This window comes from Ambystoma mexicanum, chromosome 10 (genome assembly GCF_040938575.1).
Source record: "Ambystoma mexicanum isolate Mex_15411 chromosome 10, UKY_AmexF1_1, whole genome shotgun sequence".
Classification (NCBI taxonomy): Eukaryota; Metazoa; Chordata; class Amphibia; order Caudata; family Ambystomatidae; genus Ambystoma; species Ambystoma mexicanum.
The window spans coordinates 1310311587-1310319017 of record NC_090932.1 but is presented as its reverse complement, the minus strand read 5'-3'; positions in this window follow the sequence as shown (position 1 = coordinate 1310319017).

Here is a 7431-nt window from a genome sequence, read left to right as displayed (position 1 = left end):
GTTGATCTCTTTGAAGAAGGAAGAACTTGTTTTGACAGGACTTTCATAGATCAGGCTTGTCTAGAAACAACGTCTGGGGTGAACAAGGGAAAGGAAGAGAAGGGAGGAGGAGAAGCGGTCCCAGGCAGGCCAGGGGTGGATGAGGAGGAGGAGGAAGAGGAAGAGAGGGTGGATAGGATGTCCTGAGTTTTAGTGATGACATGAGAAGCCAAGGCCATACAGAGGGCCTGGGAGGGAACAGGGGAGGTAGAGACTGCAGCAGGATTGGCCAGCTCCTTGCAGATTTTGAAGAGTTTGCCCAAGTTGTTAGAGCCCGCAGAGAAGCAGGCTTGAATGTGTGCTCTTTTCTTGGCGAGGACAGAGAATCTGTACTGCCTTTGGAGCAGGCGGCAGGCAAGTTTGTCGGAGGGTGCATCTGTTGCCCTCTACTTCCTCTCAGCCACCCTGCACTTGTGTTTGAGGGTGACAAGGTTGTAGTCGTACCAAGAGTTGCACTTGGATTTGGACACTGTCCCCTGGGAAGGCTTAGGGAGCATCGATTGCCTCTGCCCTGGACACCTCCTATCTTTACCTCTCCGGTAGAGGAAGTTGGAATAGGCTATTTTTTTAATTTTTTTATTTATCAGTGCACTTGGCTAATCATAACCTTAGGCACATACAAATATGATAGGCTATTTTGCCAACAGAGGTTCAGTGTATCCTTCTTCTTTTGAAAGTCCAAAGATGAACCAATTAAGGGGGGGTTTCCCCTGTTTGTGAAGGTAAAATGTCCCAGGGGTGGGGGTTGGTCCCAAGCAAGCCTGGTGTAAAGGATCAAATCAAGGCTATTAAAAGTTCCCCTTGCCTTCTGACATCATACCCAGAGAGTCTTTTCTTCAGGAAATTCGGTGAGGATGAATCTGTAGAGAGCCCTAGTAGGAACTAAGATGGTGTAACCCCTATCTCAGCCTACCTTTCCCCTCTGGCTAGTCAAACTCTGTTCCTTCCCATGTCTGCTGACTTCAAAAGTACTCCATTGTTCAGGACCCTCGTGTGAGTGAGGCTTTGTTATATCAGTGCTTACATTGTAGCGCCATTTCCCATGGGACAACCTAAGGAGGGTTCCTGTGTCCTGAGAAGAAGGTGTCGGCTTTGTCCAACATGCTGTAGTGGAGTCAGCCAATTAAGACAACTAATACATTCCTGTCATAGCTGGGTCCTGCTAACCAAGCTGACACTAGTATGATGTCAAATTGCTGTGGCTGTATACTTGTGTGAGCTTAGATGCCACCATGTCATAATCAGACATAGCTTATAATTAAATATCTTTATTTTTTATTTTATTTGTGTTTCAGCCAAATATTTTGACTTTTCACAATCATCAAAAACATAAAAACTCTAGACATAATACAATCAAAATATATCACAAAGCATCATCCAATTAGCAATCATCAAGACATAAAACAGTAGACATAATGCAATCAAAATACATCACAATGCATCATCCAACTGGCACATGATTGTCACATAGTGCACTACTCAGTATTTGGCAATAAAACACAGAGCTTGGAGTACCCAAATCACTTGTATTGTTAGAGAAACTTCTTCACCAGAAATCAGTCTGTCTGAGAACATGTCAGAGTGAAGTCTAGCTTCCCTATCTCCTGCATGCAAAAACAATTGTCTCCACTTATCCGATGAACCTCTACATTTCAACAATATATGCTTAAGAGACTGGACTGTATTTTCTTTACACAAATGACATCCTACCGAAACCGAGCCACACTTATTACAAGACAATAGGACTTCTCCAGTGAGGACGAGATCAAGCCGTACTCTTAAGAATTCTTGTCTCATCTTAGACCAGGGAAAGCGCCTTAGATGTCTAGGCTTAATTCCCATTTTTTTATTGATAGCAAGAAATTATTTAGCCAGTGTTAGTGAGCGCATGGTGTCTATAGTGCATATCCAATCCAATCCCTTAAGAAATCTATTTACACGTAAAGCGCTAGCAATTAGCATATCAGTATCGATATCACATTCTAACAGAATTCCCATGACCAAGAGTTTTAACTTTACCAAAAGCTCAGAAGATTTGGTTCTTAGTGCACTAGCCATATTTTTATATAGGGAGTTCGCCTGTGGAACAAGTATCGATCTATATAGCGAAATGAGATGGCAGTTCACATGCATTTTCAATGAGCCAAGGCCCAATTCAAGTCTTAGACTGGCCATTGGCAAGGACAAAGGTAGTCACAAGACTCTTTTCCACAGTCGACCCTTCACTCTCGCCAATTGATCTGCCATATCAGGGGTTTGGTGTCTATTCCATATAGAAAAGCGGAAGGACTTTTGCCACATAGAATTTCATAAGGGGTTCCATTGAGAACTTACAGTAGCTTGTGGTCACCTTTTTCATCTGACTTTTCTGTCAGATCTAAATTCAATTGGGTTACTGTTGTGAATGAGTATAGTCTAAAACCCAAATAGGTCACCTTTTTATCTATGGATATCTCTTCCTCTCCCAGAACCCACTTTAAGTGGTGAGCGCGCTTCCCGGGGCTTTTACAGACCATTATCTTTGATTTCTTTGTATTGATATGAAGATCATTTTCATCTGCGTAATTCCCCAAGGCCCTCAAAAGGTGCTGCAGGCCGACCGGTGAGTGGTCCTACAGGACTATATCATTAGCATAGGCCAGCCATCTGATGGGAGTATCACCAATCTTCTGGCTGGCCAATGCCGCAGAGGCCAAGCTTCTATCTAGATCTGCTACGAAGAGGATGAAGAGAATGGGGGCTAGGAGGCAACCCTGCCTTACCCCATCTCCACACCCATCAGTGCGGACAGCTGTCCCACTGCGTTCAATCTAATCCTTAGAAAGCTGTCATCATGAAGGCATGCCAGAATGGCCAGAAGCTGCCTCAGAATCCCACAAGCATCTAGCTTTAACCAGAGGTGTTCCCTACTCACTGTATCGAAGGCCTTCGATAGATCAATCCAGGCTCCGTACATCACTGGCCCTCCTCGCACTCAATATTTTTCACTCGCTAGATTGAACACTAATCCATTCAGGGATGTCAATTGCCCTTTCCTGAAACCTATTTGAGCTTTTGATAAGATCTTTTATTTTGTGGACCAGCCCTCCAATTCTCTTAATAACAACCCTGCAATGATCGTATTTCTGCATACAAGAGAGCGATCGGGCAGTAATTCCCAGGATCTGGCGATCGCCTGCCTTGTAAATTGACATGATTATGGATGATTTCCAGGAAATCGGCAGACGTTTATCCCTTAAGATCTCATCAAAAAGTACCCTTAGTAGTCTAGACCAAGTTGCAACATTGCTCTTCAAGATCACGTTGGTGAGCCCATTTGGGCCCGGGGCTGAGAGGATGATGACTTAACTATCTGCTCTGATATTAATTCCTCAGATATTTCTATATGCCACAGGGTGTCCCACTCTCTATTAGGGTGGTCATTCGAAGACTTCCTATACACGGCAGTGAAATGGTCGCACCAATCTCTCTTACTACATTGTTTAGAACCAGGGCTTGGGTGGTCTCGGACCCATTGATAAAGGTAAAAAAATTATGGGAGTCACCCTTCCCCAGTGCTCTGAGCATGGACTCACCATCATTCTGGTATTTTTGCCCCCACAACCAGTTTCTATACTCATTCTGTAGGGATTATTTCTGCAACATGTATACCGTTGGTTCGAAAGGAGTTATTATTAATTTCCTTAAAGCTTTACGAAGGAGTCTCTTTCTAAAGAGAGCCTCTTCGTCAAATGAGTGAAGATGTTTTAAGCACCCATAGGCAGCCAGCCCCCCAGGCCAGTCCACCGACCATAAAAAGGTTTGAAAATGTACAGATGCACATTCCATAACTAACCCTTCATCTTTCATGTCTGCACATCTTCTAGGTGGATTCACATTCAACCTCATGCCCCCTCTCTTGAAGGTTAGTAGTCTATTCCCCCCTATATTAACAGCCACCTGTGGGCACTGTGAGAAACCAAAGGGTGTCTCATCTACTAGTCCCCGGGGATATCTCTCTCAGGTGGCCAGGGCACAGCCATCGCCTTTGGATCCAGACCCTGGGGGTGGACCAGTACGGGAGGATCACCTGGGTGAGGGGTCTTCTGGGAGTGGGAGTGAGGCTGCCGATGGTGAGATGCGGTATTCCCTCCTTTCGCGTACCCATACCACATCCTATTTTATAGGATGTTCCAATGTCCCAACTACCCCCTTTCTACACAAACATTGGGCCGAGGAAGAGGGTGACTGAGAGTAAAGAGGCTAAAGAGGCTAACCCTTACATATCTCATTGGACACGTCCCGCTAATTGGGTCAGGCAAAGTCAGGCACTTGACTTTAATCACAGACATCTGATACCCATTAGCTCTCCCCACACAGAAAAAGGCGGAACATAGAGACACACACTGAGCAAGCTGGAACATGAGAAGGAGCAGAACTTCGAGGGCGAAGACGAATCTGGCTTAAAGTCGAAAAGACAAGAAAGGAATGCACACAGCCGGTGAGTTGAAAAGCGAGATGAAAGGCCAGTGTCTGTTAAGGAAAGATTGAAGTTACAACAGTATATCTCACAATTGAAGGCTGCACGCGTGTGGATGAGACGCGAAGGAAGGCAGACCTGTGTTGAACTTTAAATTACCAATAACTGTGAAGCCATTGATACAGAGTAGCAGAGTGGTCCGGCGAAAGGAAGTAGCCCACTTGAAAGTCTCAGCGAAGTATGTGATATCTTGTAATAAAACAGCTAAGTGAATGAACTCTGAAATGCACAATGGTCAAGATTAACCCGGCAAAAGGGGAAGTTAAAAGGTGATTACTTTAAGATGAAGATTTCTATGAACATCTGTGCTTATGGTGCTGAACTACTAAAACCAAGAGACAGTGGGGCAAATAACTCAAGAGTGTGAGCCGAAGGGACAGTCGAAGTGGTCCTGCAGAGGTTTATGGATAAGCATCACACATTCGAAAGTCTTCGACATCAGTGAAAGGTGCAAACCCGGCTGAGAGAGAGCAGAAGTGTGATAAATGAGGGGAAGGGAACCCTAAATGAATGTGAATTAAGCTTGGTTAAGGGAACCCCTGCAAGTGCTGTGATTGCGAGGTCCGAGCCTGACGGAGGGTAATCTGTGTTCAATCAGGTACTTGTTGACTGAGAGGTCCGAGGTCAGCTGATGGAGACCTATGTGAACTGTTAAAGGCTTGAGAGGTCTGGCTTGACGGAGGAAGATCTACGTGAACTTTCGGTTGAACTGAGAAAGAACCTTTGGAACGGTGGAATAAGAGACTTAAACATGGACGGCCAGGTGGGCTTCGATCCACGTTTTGAACTGCCTTTGTTTTGAGAACCTGTGCCAGAGTGAGTCATCCTGGCTACAGGGGTCGCCTTACTATGTGCTGTCCAACGTAGGGAGGAGAGCTGACTCAGCCATCTTGATCCTTTATGTTATAACACTGATTTTCCTTTGCATACATATTCCCCAATTACACACTTTTTTGTATAAGAGATAGGACAGGCACTAGATCTTGTTAGTATAGGCCATTTTGATTTGACAAGGACTGATTAGGACTGTATTTATTTATTATTTGATGGTAGAGACTACTCCCCTCATAGCTATAGGGTAAAGCAGGATTTTTTCATAAACCCAAAAATGTAATAAAGGTTTTGAAACGTGTATCTGTTGTGTCAGTGTCAAACTTGTGATACCATGCCTCCCTTACAGCACAAACCTGGTTTTAACTTCGGACCAGTTCAGAGATCCAGAAATTCTATTATGATCATTATTAGCACTTTCCCATAGCTGGAGGCTTCCACATAGGTCAAATAAACATTGGGACATAAACGCATACTCCAATATTGAACAGGAAATGCCCCGACTCCATGTCACAGCAGGAGGAACATACCATTACCAGGTTCAAGCCAATAAGACAGGTTAGCCACTGTTCCCCTTTTACAGAACCACTTTTCTTCATGTTTTTCCCCCACTGATTATGAGGGGCTATAGACTGCGCATTTGGGTCTCCAGCCAGTATAATCTACGGTGATCCCTTAAAAAATTAGTTTTTAATAGTAATTTGGACAAGCTTTCCAAAAATAAGTCAAGGTCAACCTAGGCCTCATTCCAGTAGATATTGACAGCTGCCATTAATGTATGCTCAGTGTTGTGATGCAGATTTAACATGACTGCCTGTAGACCCTTCGTATTTGTAGGATTCACCTCTGACTGTGAAATACTTGAACTGTGTACTACTATAACCAAGCCACTAGACGGTCGGCTACCATTTTTAGATGAGGCCAATTAATGGAATGTTGTGAAACCTTCCATTTGGAAAGCATCGACCAACCATGTTTCCTGAAGTATTATGAAATCATGCTGGCCAAAAATGATATTTCTCATGGCCTTTGTTCTAAAGGAGCTGGGACCCCTCGTGTTCCATGTTACGAATCTCCTCAGAGGCTAGAGAGATTCCTCCCTCATTCCCAATTTCTCAAATATTTGATTTAAGATTTCAGGCAACATTAACCAGACTTTTGATTTGGTTTCATTCAGTACTCGTGATCGTTCACTGTAGTTAGTGAAGGAGAAGCATTATTTGTAATAGTTTCAGACCCTTCCATTGAGTCTGCCACTCAGTTCAACCTCCTCTGAATCCTCATTGGTTCTTACTCCGGCCGTGTCATTGAGACTTCATAACTCCAGCATTTTAATTCCTGGCTCACAGCCAGCATAGCGTCTGCTGCCAACTTAGTTGTTAGGCCCATTTCCACTATATTCACTGAGTCCCTATCAGCAGCGCAAACACATTCGACATCCTCACTCGATAGTAAATATAAGTCAGGGGTTTTCTTGAATATTGTCAGTATGGCAGTTTGGTTAGGGGCCCTCTGTTCTGCCCCCTTTTTTTGTCAATTTTAACTATATCCTCGGAATTGCAAAAAGGCGTGATACCAGTTCCTCGGGAGAGACGTTTTTATGGGAGGGCAAAAGGGGCACTTGCTCAGGGCCCCCACCTTGGAGGGGGCACCACAAGGCTGCCTGATCTAAAGAAGTAAGATTCCTTTGTTCACCAGAATTAAATAGCACACATCAGGATATTTTATGGCATGGTGCTGAGGCTCTAAACCCATTGCCTGTCTGTTTTGGCAAATACATTCTGCCTCGATCAATTCACCATGTAATGCTTTCTGTGTTCACTGTGGTATATATAGTTTGTGTGTTCCTTGCAGCACAACTCCTGTAGCATTCTTTCCTTCCTGTGGGAATTATGTTGATCATGTGCAATAGCCACATTTGAAATGGATATTGGTAAATTGAGTGCCACAATGGTTCAGAAATTAGCTCAGTGTTTTAAGCACTCATTGCAGAGATATGTGTTCCTATGCAAGATTAGAATAGCACATTCCTCTAGGGCTGG